The 20,593-nt window shown below is 42.7% G+C and overlaps 1 pseudogene; it reads left to right on the forward strand.

Annotated features, from left to right (window-relative positions):
- Positions 1-1,553: 1,553 nt before the first annotated feature.
- Positions 1,554-20,153, forward strand: LOC135525016 (protein NLRC5-like; annotated as a pseudogene).
- Positions 20,154-20,593: the final 440 nt, after the last annotated feature.

The raw sequence follows: 20,593 nt of genomic DNA on the forward strand, positions 1-20,593 counted from the left end.
GGCTTTTGTCTAGCCACTCTTCCATAAAGCCCGGCTCTGTGGAGTGTACGGGCTTAAAGTGGTCCTATGGACAGATATTCTCTTATTAATTCCCTCCTTGCCTTTGGTGGGCGGCCCTCTCTTGGCAGGTTTGTTGTGGTGCCATATTCTTTCCATTTTATATAATGGACTTTAATGGTGCTCCGTGGGATGTTCAAAGTTTCTGATATTTTTTGTAACCCAAACCTGATCGGTACTTCTCCACAACTTTGTCCCTGACTTGTTTGGAGAGCTCCTTGGTCTTCATGGTGCCGCTTGCTTGGTGGTGCCCCTTGCTTCATGGTGTTGCAGACTCTGGAGCCTTTCAGAACAGGTGTATATATACTGAGATCATGTGACAGATCATGTGACACAGATTTCACACAGGTAGACTTTATTTAACTAATTATGTGACTTCGAAGCTAATTGGTTGCACAAAGTCTTATTTAGGGGGTTCATAGCAAGGGGGGAATACATGTGCACGCACCACTTTTCTTTTGTTTATTTTTTTAGAATTCTTTGAAACAAGTAAATGTTTTCGTTTCATTTCACCAATTTGTACTATTTTGTGTATGTCCATTACATGAAATCCAAATATATGTCCATTTAAATTACAGGTTTTAAAGCAACAAAATAGGAAAAACACCAAGGGGGATGAATACTTTTGCAAGGCACTGTACAGGGGGATGAATGAGCCAATTGTAAACTGGGGATGTTTAGGTGGCCATGACAGTATAAAGGCCAGATTGGGTATGTAGCCAGGACACCAGGGTTAACACCGCTACTCTTACGATAAGTGCCATGGGATCTTTAGTGACCACAGAGAGTCAAGACACCCATTTAAAGTCCCATCTGAAAGACAGCAGGGCAACGTCCACAATCACTGCCCTGGGGCATTGGGATATTTTTTTTAGACCAGAGGAAAGGGTGCCTCCTACTAGCCCTCCATCAACAAATCCAGCAGCATCTGGTCTCCCATCCAGGGACTGATCAGGACCAACCCTAGCTTCAGAAGCAAGCCAGCAATGGGATGCAGGGTGGTATGCTGCTGGCAAATCATGTTATATTTCTACACTGCAAATTAAAATTTATGCATATTACATATAATATTAATCATATGAACCTTTCTGATAACATACAGTAATAAAGTGTTATCAATTCCTACTTTCGGATTTGCATAGGCTCTTGAAGATCACATACGCCTCTGTTAGCCTCACAAAAGCTCCAAAACTGTCAGTGTTCAACCTTAACACGTGATGACAGTACAACAGAACAGATGAACAGGAATTACATTTATGGCTGGCTAAAAATATCTTAAAGCAATGCCTCTACTATAAGCCACGCGTCCACTCCAGGGTTCCTCCACGAACCCATTGCTGCATTGAACCATTAATGGTTCCTCCAATAACCATTGAACAGGAATGGTTCCTTGAGGAACTCCTGGGTTCCTTGAGTCACCACTAATTGTAAGAGTGTAGGTGAAACGTAATCAAATTGAAGTTTCATTCATTCATTTGCCTACGTTTGTACAGCTGATGGCAATGGAAGATGTAGAAGCAGAGGAAGATGTCCAGACTGTATTGACACAGGAGACACATGAGCTAGCAGACATTCTGAGCTATCAAGATGATGGTTTTCTCATCATGTTCTATGAAATGATGGACATCAGTTCGTGGCAGAGGCTAGTGCAACTTGCGAGCCACAGAGAGCGCATCCTGGGGTTGTTGAATTACTTCAGGACTGCAGAACCTGCTATTTGTCTGCAATTTATTCAAATGGTTTGCATGCTCTGCGAGAACATGCCAATGCTTCTGGAATCACGGCTGATGTCTGTGGCCGGGTCTGTGACTAGTAAGTATGTATGTAATGTGCATGTGCCTGCCAATATTGACTATCCAAAATACCCACATTATAGCCTAGTTATGCATATATGGGGAAGATGTCAATATGAGCCAGGACAGGGTTTCCTTTCCATTTCCATGCCTCAAATGTTAGACTGATTGGACACCTAATCAATAAGCATGTTTTGTCTCAGACGTCACTTATTTATCTACAAGGAGGATGTCTTATTCAATGCCGTTTAATTGAGGTGCTTTGTCTTTTCTTGGGTTTCTCCTATATTTCCTTTATTGGATTCTCTCCCTTTTGTTATTCTTCTCAGAAGAAGTTGTTGAAAACAATAGTCATACCCTGGTTGATGAGTATATGCCATCTCAAGAGTGCTGTCTGAATCGCCCACGAATAGGTAAACACCAGTCTTTTCATGTCAGTAATATTTGTCATGGGGTTTGAATTTGAAAAGACTTGTATACTGTGTGAGCTAGCTCTGTTACTTGAAATTAATCATTCTCTCCATAGTATGAGTTGTTTCTAAATTAGTACACAGTCACTAATATATTTTTTAAACAAAGTAATGAACATCTAAAAAATATATTGTCATGTTTTTGTGTTCAGGTCAGGAATATGTTTAGTGTTCATTTATAAGATGTTTTTTTGTATCCAGACCACATAGAAAGTTACAAGGCTGCTGTGAGCAGATGTCTACTACAGAGTTGGAAGAGGGTGATGCAAGGTGTGGTGAAGGTTTCTCTGGAAGAGGCCTGGGTAAGTCTGCGCCACAAATCCTTGGTTAGACCAAGAGACAGGGCTGATTGACGGCTGGGCCCACCAGAGCTCCAGGAGGGGGCCGTTGACTCACTCCTGGGTTCAGAAGCCCGGGTCACATTGCTGTTGGGCCAGGCAGGGTCAGGGAAGACGCTACTAATGCACTGCCTTGGACAGCGCTGGGCTCAGGATGTCTTCCCCTCCTTTCACCTACTGGTCCTGCCAGAGTTCCGCCAGCTCAACCTCATGGCTCGGCCGCTGTCTCTGAGAGAGCTGCTTTTTCGCTTCTTCCTCCCACCTGAGGGTGGGGAGGAGGAGGGTGCTGCTGTTCTTGACTTAATCCTCCACAACCCTGAGAAAATATGCTGGATCTTTGATGGCTACAATGAGTTTCACACTAAAATCACCCACTCAGGGAGTCTGAGTAGCCCGTTCGAGCCACAGTGCCCTCTACCCATGGCAGAGCTGATATCAGGGCTATGCAGTCGCAGGATCCTCCCAGGATGCACCCTATTGAATACCTGCAGGCCTCGGGATGTGACACATTTGGAGAGCTCTGTGGACTGCGTTGGGGAGCTGCTAGGCTTCAATTGGCGCAGTGTGAAAGAATATGCTGAACAGTACTTCCAGGACAAGGATCTGGATCTAAAGGAGAAGGTAGTCAGTCACCTACTGGCCAACCATCATCTCCTCACCATGTGTTACCTGCCAGCTCTCTGCCATATTTGCTGTGTGTGCTTGGATCACATATACTCCAGAGGTGGGTCTCAGTCCCAGGCTTTGCCCCAACTGCCAACCACCCTCACCCAGGTCTACCTCCAGATCCTCTGTGCCTTTCTGAGCCGATGCCCAGGGAGGGTCATGCCCTTGTTGCAGATTCACAGGGCAGAGGTCACACAGCAGAGCTGCATGGCCATGAAGGGTCTGGAGGACAGCAGGATCGTGTTTCTCTCTGAGCAGGTTCCACCAGACCTGTTGGACTTCGTCACCAAGGCTGGTCTCCTCTCACAGGTGGACCTGACCCATGAGGATGGATCTAAAGGCCAGGGTTACACGTTCATGCACCTCACCATGCAAGAGTTTATGGGTGCGCTACACATCATGACCAGCGAGGACATCACAGAGGCCCAGCTTAGGAAGAAGTTGAACCTCAAGACCCACTGGACCATGAAATCAGACCCCAAGACGGTCTTCACTGATTCCCTCCACCTCTCTGTGTAGGGCTTGCTGCCCCAGCCTGCTCTCCTTACCTGTTCCAGCTGGTTGAGGGAGCAGGGGCTGTGAGGTGGGTAAAGAAACGCCAGGCACTGGTTCTCAAATTGCTCCGGAGTCTGGCAGTGAGCACCAACCTGACTGGGCCCAAGGTAGTGGAGCTGTGCTACTGTATCCAGGAGACCCAGGATGCACACCTGGCCAGGGAGGTGGTGGGATCACATTCATTTGAGCTAAGGAATATCACGTTGAACCCTGTAGATCTGGATTCCCTGGCCTTTGTTGTATTGTCTGCTGGAGTGGGAATGGGGCTGGACTCTGGAGCTTGTTCTATGGAACTAGAGTGTCTAGATATTCTACCCAGCTGCAAGCACATCGACTACCTAATGTGAGTTCATGACTCATTTATACACTGTGTACTAAACAATAATAATCCTGCATGAAACTACATTTCATTTTTCCTCTTTTTTTTCAATCCCTCAGTTTTCGAAGCCGCAAGTATGATAAACTGTCTAGCATCCTCCCCAGACTACCAACCCTGAAAAGATTTGAGTGAGTCCTTCTTAACTGAGTAACTCAGTTTTGAAAGGACCAACTTTCAAAGTTGTTTGTTTGTGTGTGAATGTCTAAGTGTGATGTGAATAATTCTGCTCCTCTTCCCCAGGTTTATCTGTGGTAACCTCACTGATGTGGGAGCTGCCAAACTTGCCAGAGCCCTGGAGAGCTGTCCACAGATCACGGAGCTCAAGTAGATCATTATTCAATTACCATAACAACCAAAGATTATTACCATGACTCTAAGATTTTATAGACCCTTTTATCAAGAACTAACCAAACTTGGTTAAAGATACAGTACCACTTTTGCCATGGTTTAGTTGGTCTGATACTGAACCGTTGTCTGTTTGACAGCTTCAATGACAACAGCCTGACCGACAGAGGAGTCGGGGAGATCGCTGACCTCATTCTGAAGCTGCCCAGTCTAGCCTCTATCTTGTGAGTGTGTTGTTTCCTTGACTGGATCATATGTGTTGATCATAGCCCTTCATGTTTATTAAGTGTATTTCTATATTTGAGCAAGCTTGCATTTCTGTTAAGAAGCCTGTGTGTGTTGTATGTTTCCAGGCTGGGGAAGAATGGCTGCTCTCTGGAGATTATCTACACCCTTCTAGAGAAGATGACTTCCTGCCCCTCTATCCAGGAAGTCTATACTGAGTATGTTTTTAGATCTGACAATACCCACTGGGCACAGACGTCAATTCAACGTTCATTCCACATTGGTTAAACGTGATATCATTGAAATGATGTGGAAACATCATTGATTCAACAAGTGTATGCCCAGTGGGTAGAGACTTCATGTGTTCACAAATAGAACCTCCAGTTAACTGACTGCCGTACTGAGAAGAAATGTGCATACTTTATCAGAAGTGAAGAAAAAAAAAACAAGTATTGGGTAGTATATACCGGTAAACTATGTTTTATCTCTCTTTGCAGTGGAATGAAGGACATCAACGTCCTGTTTTTCCCAAGCTCAGACATATAAGGGTGAGTTTTGTGTTTTAGCGAAGGGAAATAAAAGAATGTGCAACTTTCATTTATTTTTTCAGTGTTTGGTGTACCAACAGGCCCATGCAAATCAAGCTAATGTTTCAAGTTCTTGTTGAGAGAATGTTGCTTTTGTTCCATTGTTTTATCTATACCACATAGGGAAATCTACTGTACTGTATCAATCAGCCTCTCTCTTATCCATTTTTTTCTCTTTCTATTTGTCTCAAGTTATAAGAAAAACATTGGACTGACTGTCAGGTATGATATTCTCTGTTTGGTTCTTATAAAGAGCTTTCGAATACCAGGAGTAACATTGCTGTTGTTTCTTCCCTCTCTTTATGTGTCATACAACCTATTAAACTGCAGTTTGAGTACCGATCAGATGACTAGACTGTCAGTTCTTAGCGAGAAGTCCTGGCCTCACTCTCCTAGAGTAAGTACAAATGTACCCAGTGTTCTTGAGCAAGTCACATCACACTGTGGGTAAGGAACGTAAATATGTCTAGAGAATCTGATTTTCTGTTTGGTTTTATGTTGTGGCCCCTGCAGTCTGTCAGAAGACAACATCAAGGCTGGTACTCTCAAGGTCCTGATTGACTCTCTACAGAAGCTGAACGTCTCCAAACAGATTGTGTAAGACTGATCTTTTTTTGAAGTGTTAGACTTTTGATAAAGTCATGATCTTGTGCCTGTCCCATATTATGTTTGAAACTAGTTATGCTGCTTAATACGGTTATTGTCTGTGTCTTGACAGTCTGAATGACAGCCACATATCTGTTGATGGGCTGATGATTCTGACCAGTTTCCTGTCTGTATGTCCTGATGTGGTTCAAGTGGACATCAGGTATGTTATGCATAACAACCTTTATTTTCTTAGATAAAGCCAATATAGACAGCACCCTTGTTGTGTGCGTAAACTGCAACCAGACTAAAACCACCACACTACCCCATCACTTCCTGGTGGCTTCACTATTCAGAGGGTGTCTCCTCTGTCAAGGGGTTTGCTGTAGGCCCAAACCAGACGTTATAATCATGTAAGAAATTATGATACCACTGTGGTCCCTATTATACAACTTTTTTTTAGAATGTCCTGTAAATTCCTCTCAGACCCTTCCCACTGGGCTCAAACGGCAATTCAATGTCTATTACGTTGGTTCAATGTAATTTAATTGAAATGACATAGAAACAACATCGATTCAACCAGTGTGTGCCCTGTGGGTTACCACTCACTGTTGTGCATTTTCCCCATACATCCCCATGACAGGCTGCAAGACCCTGTTCTTGTGTCCATGCTTTTTTTCTAGGGGATAGAGAAACACCAGATTTCTAAGAGACTTTGGGGTGTACAATATTTTCACTTTTATATTACTAATGATGTGGAGAATGTTTTCTACTGTAGGTGGTATGACATTGTCTCCGCTTTCCATCCTCTTTTCCCATGGTTCCTGTGTGCAGTCTGACGGGCTGTGCTCTTCGTCCCCCTCACTTGGACCGTCTGTGTGAGAATCTGAGGGACTGCTCTGCTCTGACTATGGTGGAGTAAGTGTTCTCAGGGAGAGGCTTTGGAGTGTGAAATAGCAATAAGGATAATTGTTGGTATGCACATATACAAGGACCTGTTTGTTTTTGTTCATAACCCCCCACCCCCCACCGTTGTCAGTATTTCCAACAATGCTTTGGAAAACAAAGGTCTGAAGAAGTTGTTGGACCTCTTGCCTCAGCTTAGCAACATACAGGAAATCAAGTAAGAATTTCTACAGCAACTCAAATGTCTTTTCCTTTTCTTCCTTTTTTGTCAGCTTTTTTTCCTTAAAAGCTTTTTTTCTGACCAGGGAGTTTGTGTATACCCTCATTTTGTTTTAGTGTCAGTGAGAATGCAGTCAACATGGAAGGAGTTGTGCAGCCTAGCTGGAACCCTGTGCTCACACAGGAACATGAGAGAAGTGAATATCAGGTATTCACATCCCATTACTGTCTTATACAGACCAACACTTTTGTAAACAAACAGACATGCTTGAAACCGGAATGGTAGAAAGTGTTTAAATTCATGTCTAGTAATATGTTTGCATTTGTGATGATTATTAACTATAAAACTGTTATATTTATCAGTCATGGGGGGAATAAGAAGTTGTTTCTGAAATTCCTCTCCAGTAAAATGTAATAGAGCAACAGAGTAATAGCAATATACTGTATAATAACACCTCTTTCTGATGATGTTGCTTTCAAAATACCAATTCTATGACTCAGTAAGATGTTGTAGTCCTAATAACCGTTCACTGAATCTCTGTTATTTCAGAATACAATCAACAGGATTGGAACAGTGTAAGAAACTCAGGTAGGACACAGAACGATATGTAACTTTTTGGGCGACCCGACCAAATTCACATAGAAATGTGAGTTATAGGTCTGTCATTCTCAATTAGAGCTTTCGGTGGCGCGAATGCATTGTGCAAAAAGCAACAACATTCACTACTGGAGTTCTGCGTGGTTAAGATAAAATCATGCATCAAATGATCTTGAGTACCTGTAGCGGTCCTGTGGGTGGGTGGTTGGGTGGATGCAACTGTTCTGTGGGGGAGGGGTGGGTGGGTGTAGTGGTCCTTTGGGGGGGCTATTCTACTTTACACTTTTTCTCTTGTAGTTGTTCTGCATCTTATTGAATGTGTGAGTGGGCGGGGCTTGGGCTGAGGGAAATTGGGATGAGGGAGGGGACGGGGTAAGGGTGAGGGTAAAGGTCTAGCATCCTGCTCTTTTCTTTTTTCTTTAAGTTCCTCTGTCAATATAAATAAAATAAAATAAAAATGTTTTCACAAATAATTTACCTATCATTCTCATTGAAAGCAAGTCTAAGAAGCGGTAGATTTGTTCTATGTGCTCTATTTCTATGCTTCACGTGATTAAGATTAGTTTTTGTGCGTTTTACTTTTGGTTTTGTACACCAACTTCAAACAGCTGAAAATACAATATTTTGGATTATGGAAAATATATTTCACAGAGGCTTAGATGGTACAATGATTCTCTACACTATACTTGCTTGCTTTGTCACATAAACTGAAATTAGACAAACTATTAGAGTTTTAGCAACCAGGAACCATAGTGCATCTTTAACTGAATTTATGTCCCATTCTCTTAACCCTGAAATATAATCCCAAACATGTTTTTGTTTTAGTCTTAATCCTGAAATATAATCCCAAACATGTTTTTGTTTTAGTCTAACTCAGTGATATCCATCCCACTGACATGAACAAGCTATGTAGAAGACTGGTACAGTGTCCCAGCCTACTGGAGCTAGAGTGAGTTCTACTGTTACCTCTATCTCTGTCAGTGTTCTGTCTCTGTCTTTCAGGGTTTACTACAGTATCTGGGGCTGTGTTCTCTTCTCTCTTTATTTCTTACCAGGTTATATGTTTTCCTCCTTCCCAATTCTCTGAAAATATTCTGCCTGTTGTCTGTTGTAGTTCTTTTCTCAGCAGTCTTCAAACATAATATTGCGATATTATCAGTTTCTCCCATGGATCCCTGGAAGACGAAGCTATTGAAAATCTATTGAAGATCCTGCCTAAGAGGAAATCTCTTCAGCTGCTTAAGTAAGAACACTTCACCCTGCTCAGTAATGATAATCTCAAGGTCACAACACTGGTAAAGTTAGAAAGTGAATGATATTAATTTCTCATCATTCTCCTTCGCCTCTCCCCTGCCTCCCACAGTATGAGCCATGTCCAGATGTCTACGGATGGAGCATTGTTATTGGTCAGATCTCTGATAGACTGCCATCGTGTCAGAGCTGTGGAACTTCGGTATGTACGGCTCAGGATGTTCAGGTCACCGCTCATTCACGTGGTTCATACATTTTGTTTTATGTAATATATATATATATATATATATATATATATATATATATATATATATATATATATAACTGTGTTTACATTAATACCTTACATATTGATGTGCTTTTAAGGCCACAAGGAGAAGCCTTCATCAAGTTTGTCAACATGAATGCAGAACAAGCAACTTACAGGTGAATGTGTTTTATCTGCTTATGCTGCCTGCCTGCCTCCCTCTGCAGACTCTCTGAGTACACACTGAGCAGTGGAGATACTCTCTGGGATCCTGGAGCAGTGTCCTCATCTGTCTGACCTGGAGTGAGTGTCTGTGTCCTCTCTCCTCAAACACATCCCTGTACCTGGGTCACACTGCCCACATTTTAGCAAAAAGAACAGGGTTTATAAATGATGATGTACTCACAACTACTGCACTGTATTCACAGAAATACTTTACACTACTAGTGTATATGCCTTCCTCAATGATCAAACTGTGTTTTCCCTCGCTGAAAATTAGGGTTGCAGTATCTTGGCAGTTTTTCAACACATTTTCTACCAACTTTTCTCATTATGGATATTAACCCATTCTTTTAAACGGTGAAGTTTATCCAGTAACCCTCTGAGAGATGAGGGAGTGAAGAGATTTGTGGATTCTCTGCCAAGGCTGCGGATTGCTAGCTCAGTGAAGTAAGACTCATTACAATGGCCTATCTTCCTTCAGTCCGTACAGTGAACTCCATCACGGCTAGCGCTGTCTTGTTTCACCAAGATAAACGTCCGTCAATTTACCTCCTCTGGTTAGACCCTAAACAAACCTTATACAATAATGTTTAATCAGTGGAAGCAGATGCATCTGTTCTATCTTTGTGGGGGTTTGTTGTGCTTTCTTGTACAGCTGTGTTCTGTTTTAATCTGCAGTCTCGATGATAACAGACTCACTCAGATGGGGGCTCTCTACATTCTGAACACAGTGACGACCTGTGAAAAAGTGGTTGAAGTGGATGTAAGGTAAAATCTGTCGAACAATGCCATATTGGCAAAGTTAACATTTACTTGTCTAGAACCCCCATATAGCAGTGTTCCCCAATAGGAGGTCCACGGGCTAAATTCGGCCCACATGTGATTTTATTTGTCTGAAGTTTTTTGAGCGCATATTATTTTAAAATAGTTTTTGCTGTAGTACATAAAATATTGTAAAATCACCAGGAAATCAGCTCAAAGTGATTTTAATTTAGGAAATCTGTTCCAAATTATTCCGACACATAAATAGAGAGGCATATGTGATTGTATCCGAATGCAATCAAGGTTTGAAATGATTCCGTTTTTGTCAAATACTATATCTGTTTGGGATGCTGGTTCTAAGACTGCACTCAACGAGCTGTATTCAGCCATAAGCAAACAGGAAAACGCTCATCCAGAGAGGGCGCTCCTAGTGGCCGGGGACTTTAATGCAGGGAAACTTAAATCCGTTTTACCTCATTTCTACCAGCATGTTAAATGTGCAACCAGAGGGAAAAAAATTCCAGACCTGAGCTAAAGGGTAGAGCTGCCGTTTTCAAGAAGCGGGACTTTAACCCGGAGGCTTATAAGAAATCCCGCTATGCCCTCAGACAAACCATCAAACAGGCAAAGCGTCAATACAGGACTAAGATTGAATTGTACTACACCGGCTCCGACGCTCGTCAGATGTGGCAGGGCTTGCAAACTATTATGGACTACAAAGGGAAGCAAAGCCGTGAGCTGCCCAGTGACACAAGCCTACCTGGATAGAAGGAACACCGACGTGAGAATACTATTCATCGACTACAGCTCAGAGATCAACACCATAGTGCCCTCAAACTCACCACTATGTTAAGGATCCTGGGACTAAACACCTCCCTCTGCAACTGAATCGTGGACTGCCTGACTGGCCACCCCCAGGGGGTAAGGGTAGGTAACTGCCACTCTGATCTTCAACACGGGGGCCCCTCAGGGGTGCATGCTCAGTCCCCTCCTGTAGTCCCTGTTCACCCATGACTGCATGGCCAAGCACGACTCAAACACCATCATTAAGTTTGCAGACGACACAACAGTGGGAGGCCTGATCACCGACAACAATGAGACAGCCTATAGGGAGGAGGTCAGAGACCTGATATTGTGGTGCCAGGATAACAACCTCTCCCTCAATGTGATCAAGACAAAGGTGATGATTGTGGACTACGGGGCTGTAGTGGATCAGGTTGAGAGCTTCAAGTTCCTTGGTGTCCATATCACCAGCAAACTATTGTGGTCCAAACACACCAAAACAGTTGTGCAGAGGATACAACAACTCCTATTCCCCCTCAGGAGACTTAAATGATTTGGCATGGGTCCTCAGATCCTCAAAAAGTTCTACAGCTGCATCATCGAGAGCATCCTGACTGGTTGCATCACCGCCTGGTATGGCAACTGCTCGGCCTTCGACCACAAGGCACTACAGAGGGTAGTGTGAACAGCCCAGTACATCACTGGGGCCAAGCTTCCTGCCATCCAGGACCTCTATACCAGGCGGTGAGGAAGGCCCATCAAATTGTTAGAAACACTAGTCACCCTAGTCATAGACCATTCTCTCTGCTACCGCACGGCAAGCGGTACTGGAGCGCCAAGTATAGGTCAAAACGGACGTAAGAGGTCCACAAGACTCCTGAACCGCTAATCAAATGGCAACTCTGACTATTCGTATTGTTCCCCCCCCCCCCCCACCCCCATTTTTACACTGCAGCTACTCTGTTTATTATCCATGCATAGTCACTTTACCTCTACCTACATGTACATATTACCTACATTACCTTGACTAACCGGTACCCCCGCACATTGACTCTGTACCCGGTACCCCTGTATATTGCCTCGCTACTGTTATTTTATTGTTGCTCCTTATTTATTTGTTATTTGATTTGTTTAATTTTTTCTTCAGTTTATTTGAGTAAATACTTTTTTTTCTTAAAACTGCAGTGTTGGTTAAGGGCTTAAGTAAGCATTTCAATGTAAGGTGAAATCTGAACATCTACATACAATTTGATTTGATTTGGATTCTTGTCGTCAATTTGTACAAATGATTTATTACTAAGTTCTGGCTCCACGACCATCCGCTCAAGGAAAAATCGTCCAACAGCTGAATGTAACTGGGGAACCCTGCCATATAGTTTGTGCTGTAAGTCTGTATATTGTTTTGTCTGTCTGTAGTTTGTGAACTGAGAAGAGGTCGCTCATCCGCTTTGAACTGGACAGTGACTGTGGCAAAACTCTGAGGTAAGACAACAAAAAGGCTACTTTCTGCTCATCAATTGAAGTAACAACACAAATACCATACTGTGAACTCATTTAGCTAGGCAAACAGGAAGCATTGTTTATTTTGTTCTCGGAAAAATAACATATTGAAACGGGAAGGATTGCCAGTATAAATGATATCAGACCTCTCCCATATAACTCATAGACATGACATCTATCTCCCCACAGCTTCAGTCACTCACCTTCTTTTTCTGCCTCATGTTCCCTGGATCCTTCAGTCTGAGAGAGTGTCATTTTGGGGATGACCATCTGCAGAAACTAGCAGAGATTCTGAAGAGCTGTGCTGCTCAGTTGGTCAAACTGAGGTGAGAATGGGACTGGGAAAACTGCCTGACCTTTGAGATAATGAACCTGAAATTCATCAAATTTGAAAAAGTTAAAATAACACCACTGAATTTGAAAAAATCACAGAAGTACAGCATGATTGGCAGTAGAAGGAAGATAATACACTGAACAAAGATACAGTGCCTTGCGAAAGTATTCGGCCCCCTTGAACTTTGCGACATTTTGCCACATTTCAGGCTTTAAACATAAAGATATAAAACTTTATTTTTTTTGTGAAGAATCAACAACAAGTGGGACACAATCATGAAGTGGAACGACATTTATTGGATATTTCAAACTTTTTTAACAAATCAAAAACTGAAAAATTGGGCGTGCAAAAATATTCAGCCCCTTTACTTTCAGTGCAGCAAACTCTCTCCAGAAGTTCAGTAAGGATCTCTGAATGATCCAATGTTGACCTAAATGACTAATGATGATAAATACAATCCACCTGTGTGTAATCAAGTCTCCGTATAAATGCACCTGCACTGTGATAGTCTCAGAGGTCCGTTAAAAGCGCAGAGAGCATCATGAAGAACAAGGAACACACCAGGCAGGTCCGAGATACTGCTGTGAAGAAGTTTAAAGCCGGATTTGGATACAAAAAGATTTCCCAAGCTTTAAACATCCCAAGGAGCACTGTGCAAGCGATAATATTGAAATGGAAGGAGTATCAGACCACTGCAAATCTACCAAGACCTGGCCGTCCCTCTAAACTTTCAGCTCATACAAGGAGAAGACTGATCAGAAGCAGCCAAGAGGCCCATGATCACTCTGGATGAACTGCAGAGATCTACAGCTGAGTGGGAGACTCTGTCCATAGGACAACAATCAGTCGTATATTGCACAAATCTGGCCTTTATGGAAGAGTGGCAAGAAGAAAGCCATTTCTTAAAGATATCCATAAAAAGTGTTGTTTAAAGTTTACCACAAGCCACCTGGGAGACACACCAAACATGTGGAAGAAGGTGCTCTGGTCAGATGAAACCAAAATTGAACTTTTTGGCAACAATGCAAAACGTTATGTTTGGCGTAAAGGCAACACAGCTCATCACCCTGAACACACCATACCCACTGTCAAACATGGTGGTGGCAGCATCATGGTTTGGGCCTGCTTTTCTTCAGCAGGGACAGGGAAGATGGTTAAAATTGATGGGAAGATGGATGGAGCCAAATACAGGACCATTCTGGATGAAAACCTGATGGAGTCTGCAAAAGACCTGAGACTGGGACGGAGATTTGTCTTCCAACAAGACAATGATCCAAAACATAAAGCAAAATCTATAATGGAATGGTTCAAAAATAAACATATCCAGGTGTTAGAATGGCCAAGTCAAAGTCCAGACCTGAATCCAATCGAGAATCTGTGGAAAGAACTGAAAACTGCTGTTCACGAATGCTCTCCATCCAACCTCACTGAGCTCGAGCTGTTTTGCAAGGAGGAATGGGAAAAAATTTCAGTCTCTCGATGTGCAAAACTGATAGAGACATACCCCAAGCGACTAACAGCTGTCATCGCAGCAAAAGGTGGCGCTACAAAGTATTAACTTAAGGGGGGCTGAATAATTTTGCACACCCAATTTTTCAGTTTTTGATTTGTTAAAAAAGTTTGAAATATCCAATAAATGTCGTTCCACTTCATGATTGTGTCCCACTTGTTGTTGATTCTTCACAAAAAAATACAGTTTTATATCTTTATGTTTGAAGCCTGAAATGTGGCAAAAGGTCGCAAAGTTCAAGGGGGCCGAATACTTTCGCAAGGCACTGTAAAAATGTAACATGCAACAATTTCAACTATTTTATTGAGTTACAGTTTATAAGGAAATCAGTCAATTGAAATCAATGAATTTAGGCCATAATCTATGGATTTGACATGTCTGGGCAGGGGTGTAGCCATGGGTGGGCTTGTGAGGGTATAGGCCCACCAACTGGGGAGCTAGGCCCAGTCAATCAGAATGACTGTTTTCATACAAAAGGGTTATATTACAGACATAAATATTCCTCAGCCCCCCCTCCCCTCAGACGATCCCGCAGATGAAGAAGCCGCATGTGGAGGTCCTGGGCAGGTGTGGTTACACCTGGTCTGCGATTGTGAGGCCAAATTCTCTAAAACTAAGTTGGAAGTGGCTTATGGTAGAGAAATGGACATTCAATTCTCTGGTAGGCATTCCTGTAGTCAGCATGCCCATTGCATGCTCCCTCAAAACTTCAGACATCTGTGGCATTGTGTTGTGTGACAAAATTGCATATTTTAGAATGGCTTTTTATTGTCACCAGCACAAGGTGGACCTGTGTAGTGATCATGCTGTTTAATCTGCTTCTTGATATGCCACATCTGTTAGGTGGATGGATTATCTTGGCAAAGGAGAAATGCTCACTAACAGGGATGTAAAAAAAATGTGCAAAGAATATGAGAGAAATACGCTTTTTGTGTTTATGGAACATTTCTGGTATCTTTTATTTCAGCTCATGAAACATGGGATCAACACTTTATAGTATTTTTTTCCTCTATGATTCTGGGGAACACTGTTTTCTCTTGTGTATGTAGGTTATCCTGTAACACCATGCAGAGAGAAGGCCTTTTGGCTCTACAGAACAGCCTGACTGCCCTGTTCTCATTACACACCCTGGAGTGAGCCCGCACGCACGCACGCACGCACGCAAGCACACACACACACACACACACACACACACATATACACACATACACTGGTGATTGACTCTGCAAGTTATTGTAAGTTAAATTACTGACTTTTTCCCTTCAGTATAAGAAACAACGGACTGAATGTTCAGGTGATTGAAGACTTGGTGAAGCAGCTGAGGTGTGGTCATGTCCAACGCTGTATCAGGTGAGGAGGATATGGGAATAGCATTTGTGTGTGGGATCTCTTGTGTGAGTGTGTATGATTCAGGTTAACAGGCTGTGTGTATTTCCCATCAGTATTGAGGAGACGTGGATCACAGCAGAAACAGCTGTTAACCTGGTCTCCTGCTGCTTGAACCTGAACCACAACATACACACCATCAGGTGAGAATTCATGTTGGCATTGGGGTAATATTTAGAAGTATAGTAAAATAGAACATGATATTCATAATGTATGTGTGAATTTATTTTGCAGGGTAAACCACACCACTGTACACATTACTTTGGAAAAACGCACAAATCACACTCCTACCAGGTAAAGCTAAAATACATTTTCGTTATCTATTTGCAAAATATTTTTAGATGTGAAGATAAAGATAACAGCTCTTTCTGTTTTAACTGAGATGGCTTCATTTGTTTTTCAGCGGTGATTCTGCAGACATGGCTAGCTCTCTGTCTACCGTGACCATAAGGTGAAAGCAGAGTCCTCTGTTATTCCTACATCAACAGGAATGTGTGTAAGATGGCTCACAATTGGTTACTGAATATTCTCCCTGTTGTATGTTCCTGCCTCTTGTGTTTCAGCCTAGTAGACTGTGCAGTACAAGGGCACCACCTAGTGTCTCTGCAGACTGTGCTCCAGAGATGCCCTCTGCTGCAGGACCGAGAGTAAGTATCTGCAAGAAGGGACCTGGGAATACTTTGGAAGTAGTTAGTGTTTGTAATGTCTAATTTAATTTAGTTGTATTAAGTTATACCTATTTCATATTTTCCTCTAGTTTGCCACACAACAGCATCGGTAGAGTGGGAGCAGAGTTGCTCTGCTCTGTCCTACCATCCTTAGTTAGTCTGAGGAAACTCTGGTGAGGCTTATGTTGTTATGAATTTGGGGGTTGGAAGAGCTTTACATGGGTTTTGTAGGCCAAAGATGAATATCTTAGGCTGCACATAAAAAATATAAACATGTTTATATTTTTCTGTAGTCTCGAGTCAAAAGAAACATCTGAAGATGTGGTATTGCTCCTTGCCGAGGGGTTGTTGCAGGCTAAAAGCATTGAGAGCTTCAAGTAAGTGATTGTCAATTCTCTCTATTCCTACTTATGTTTCATTTCTGGCCCTGACTCTGACCTTTCACCACTCTCTCCCCCTTAGTTCTTCTGGTCATGTGATCAGTGACAGAGGAGCTGTAGTTCTGACCAGAACACTCCAGAACCTACCAAATATCAGAACAATCAAGTAATAACTGACACGCTTTGTTTCTCTATATATCACCCCTACCTGTATTCACCCACCTGGCCAGTGACACAACAATGCTTATGCTGATCCCTCTGTCCCCCAGTCTGTCCCTGTGCTCTGGTTGGACAGCTGAAGGAGCATTGGACCTGGTCAAAGGGCTTGGACAGTGTCTCTCTCTGGAGGGGATCAGGTAGAAAACGTTCACTCTTGAGATTCCCTCACCAACTCTGACCTCTCACTGCAGCACAGCATGACCACCATGACTGACAGCTATTCCTATGATATGCTGTGTGTCCTGGGGTAAGGGTATGAGCTAAATACCTGTATCCTGTCCACAGCCTTGACTCTGCACAGCTGGATCAAGAGAGCACAGTCTCCTTGGCACAGGGACTATGACCTTCTTGAAGAGGCTAAAGTGAGTAGAGCTTCCTGATAGAGAATGTAGTGGGCTTTGCCATGCCTGAGACAAATGTGTTGTAGAGTGTTATCTTTGCCAATGATTTGTGATCTGTCCGTAGTCTGAATAAGTATGTAACCATGGTGACTGGATCCCCAGGGGAGTGGACCACACTGGTCCTACTGGTCTCTCTGGAGGGGCACAGAGCAATGGAGGAGATTGAGTGAGTAGAATAATGATAACATGCATGTCAAGTAGTATCTGACTTCTGCATGAACTAGCCATCACTTCTGATGTGGTATTGTCCATGTGTGTCTGGCCTGCAGGTTGGAGGGGATGAGGATGTCAGATAAAGGAGTGGAGGAGCTTATCAAACACCTGCCCACCTGGACAGGCCTGAGGAAGATCAGGTAGGCTCCAGGGATTATTGAACTGGAGGAATGGCTAGGGAACAGACTTGGACAAAAAATAGTCAACATAATTGAATGTGTCAAAATAAGCTAAGACATGCATCAGCAATCTGTCAAATGATCCAATGTTAGAACCTGTCAAAGTACCAGGTAATATTCCAATGGGCTTCATGGGTACAACTTTGGTGTGTTTAGGATGAAGGCAGACATTTTAGATTTGTCATCATGAAAGAGGTACAGTGCATTCGGAAAGTATTCAGGCCCCTTGACTTTTTTCACACTTTGTTACGTTACAGCCTTATTCTAATATGAATTCATTTTTGCCCCCCTCATCAATCTACACAAAATACCCCATAATGATAAAGCAATATCACATTTACATAAGTATTCAGACCCTTTACTCAGTATTTTGTTGAAGCACCTTTGGAAGCTATTACAGCCTAGAGTCTTCTTGGGTATGACGCTACAAGCTTGGAACACCTGTATTTGGAGTGTTTCTCCCATTCTACTCTGCAGATCCTCTCAAACTCTGTCAGATTTGATAGGGAGCGTCGCTGCACAACTATTCTTCTACATTTGCACACACTATACATAGATTTTTATGTTGTGTTATTGACTTGACGTTTGTTTATGTGTAACTCTGTGTTATTATTTGTGTCACACTGCCTTGCTTTATCTTGGACAGGTCACAGTTGTAAATGAAAACTTGTTCTCAACTGGCTGACCTAGTTGGTGAAAAAAAATATTTTTTTTTTAAATGTTCAGGTCTCTCCAGAGATGTTCGATCTGGTCCAAGCTCTGTCTGGGTCACTCAAGAACATTCAGAGACTTGTTCTGAAGCCACTCCTGCATTGTCTTGGCTGTGTGCTTAGGGTCATTGTCCTGTTGGAAGGTGAACCTTCGCCCCCAGTCTGAGGTCCTGAGCGCTCTGGAGCAGGTTTTCATCAAGGATCTCTCTGTACTTTGCTCCATTCATCTTTCCCTTGATCCTGACTAGTCCCCACAGCTTGATGCTGCCACCACCATGCTTCACCATAGGGATGGTGCCAGGTTTCTCCAGACGTGACCCTTGTCATTCAGGCCAGAGAATCTTGTTTCTTATGGTGAGAGTCCTTTAGGTGCCTTTTGGCGTACTCTAAGCGGGCTGTCATGTGCCTTTTACTGAGGAGTGGCTTCCGTCTGGCCACTCTACCATAAAGGCCTGCTTGGTGGAGTGCTGCAGAGATGATTGTCCTTCTGGAAGGTTCTCCCATCTCCACAGAGGAACTCTGGAGCTCTGTCAGAGTGACCATCGGGTTCTTGGTCACCTCCCTGACCAAGGCCCTTCTCCACCGATTGCTCAGTTTGGCCGGGCGGTCAGCTCGGTTCCAAACTTTTTCCATTTGAGAATGATGGATGCCACTGTGTTCTTGGGGACCTTCAATGCTGCAGAAATGTTTTGGTATACTTCCCCAGATCTGTGCCTCAACACAAGCTCCTGTCTCGGAGCTCTACGGACAATTCTTTCGAACTCATGGTTTTTGCTCTGACATGCACTGTCAACTGTGGGACCTTATACAGACAAGTGTGGGCCTTTCAAAATCATGTCCAATCAAATGAATTCACCACAGATGGACTCTAATCAAGTTGTAGAAACATCTCAAGGATGATCAATGGAAACAGGATGCACCTGAGCTCAAGTTCAAGTCGCATAGAAAAGAGTCTGAATACTTGTGTAAATAAGGTATTTCTGTTCTTTATTTGTATTAAATTTGCTAAAATGTATAAAAAACTATTTTTGATTTGTCAGTATTGTGTGTGGATTGATGAGAAAAAAATGATTTAATCCAATTTAGAATAAGGCTGTAACGTAACATATGTAACAATAAGTCAAGGGGTCTGAATACTTTCCGAAAGCACTGTATAGAGAGGGTTCAAAGTGCTGATTGGTTTGTAAAGACACACCTTTATTATATTGTCCTCACAAAGTTCAGCTTATTCTACTTCCTGAACTGGTTCAGAGGAAACATACTGATGGAACATACTGATATTATGAGCTATGATATGAAGTGAACCTGTTTCTCTCTCAATCATTAGAAGAGGAGAGTGTTGACCCAGATTTATGTGTAAAACACAGACTGGGACATCATTTAACTTCTTTATCTTTGTGTGTCAGCCTGTCAGATAACTATATTGGTGGCCAAGCAGGAGAGAGGCTGATCCAGACTCTGGCTAACTGCACAGAACTGGAGGTACTCCAGTAAGGCCAAGTTCCAAATATCTATCCATAGTTCCCTATTTCTAATGGGCTTTCAAAACGGACAAAAATAAAAGGTTAGAATTTTGACTGTAAACTATGCACCGCCTGACCCATTACATTATATCTCAGTCTGTCCAGAAATAAACTCAGCCTAGCCTGTGCTTATCTGAGATAATATTTGAAGAGGTAGGGTTTCAGACATTTTCGGAAGCTGGGCAGGGATTCTCCTGTAGGGGTGGAACGGCCAAGAGACCAGAGGTGGCTTGGAAATGTAGCTGGAAAATGTTTAGTTGAATTCTGTCAATTGTATTAGTGTACTTATGCTGACTATCAATCAGCAATTGGGTACTATCTTTGTTGTGTACAATGCCAGTAATACTCCTTTCCTCTCCCTGTTTGACCAGACTGTGGAGGAATAGTATCTCTGCCAGGGATGCCCAGAGACTGAGACAGAGAGAGAAGAGGTTCAACTTCTTCTCCACGTAGCCTATGATCTACTCATTCAGCAGAACAGTCAACTTGCACTTTTATTTTTATAATATTTTATGCACTTAGAGACCACATTTCCTTAAAATTACAGCAGGTCATCAAATCAAACAATAAAATGATCCTTGT

Source organism: Oncorhynchus masou, chromosome 31 (assembly GCF_036934945.1).
Source record: "Oncorhynchus masou masou isolate Uvic2021 chromosome 31, UVic_Omas_1.1, whole genome shotgun sequence".
Classification (NCBI taxonomy): domain Eukaryota; kingdom Metazoa; phylum Chordata; class Actinopteri; order Salmoniformes; family Salmonidae; genus Oncorhynchus; species Oncorhynchus masou.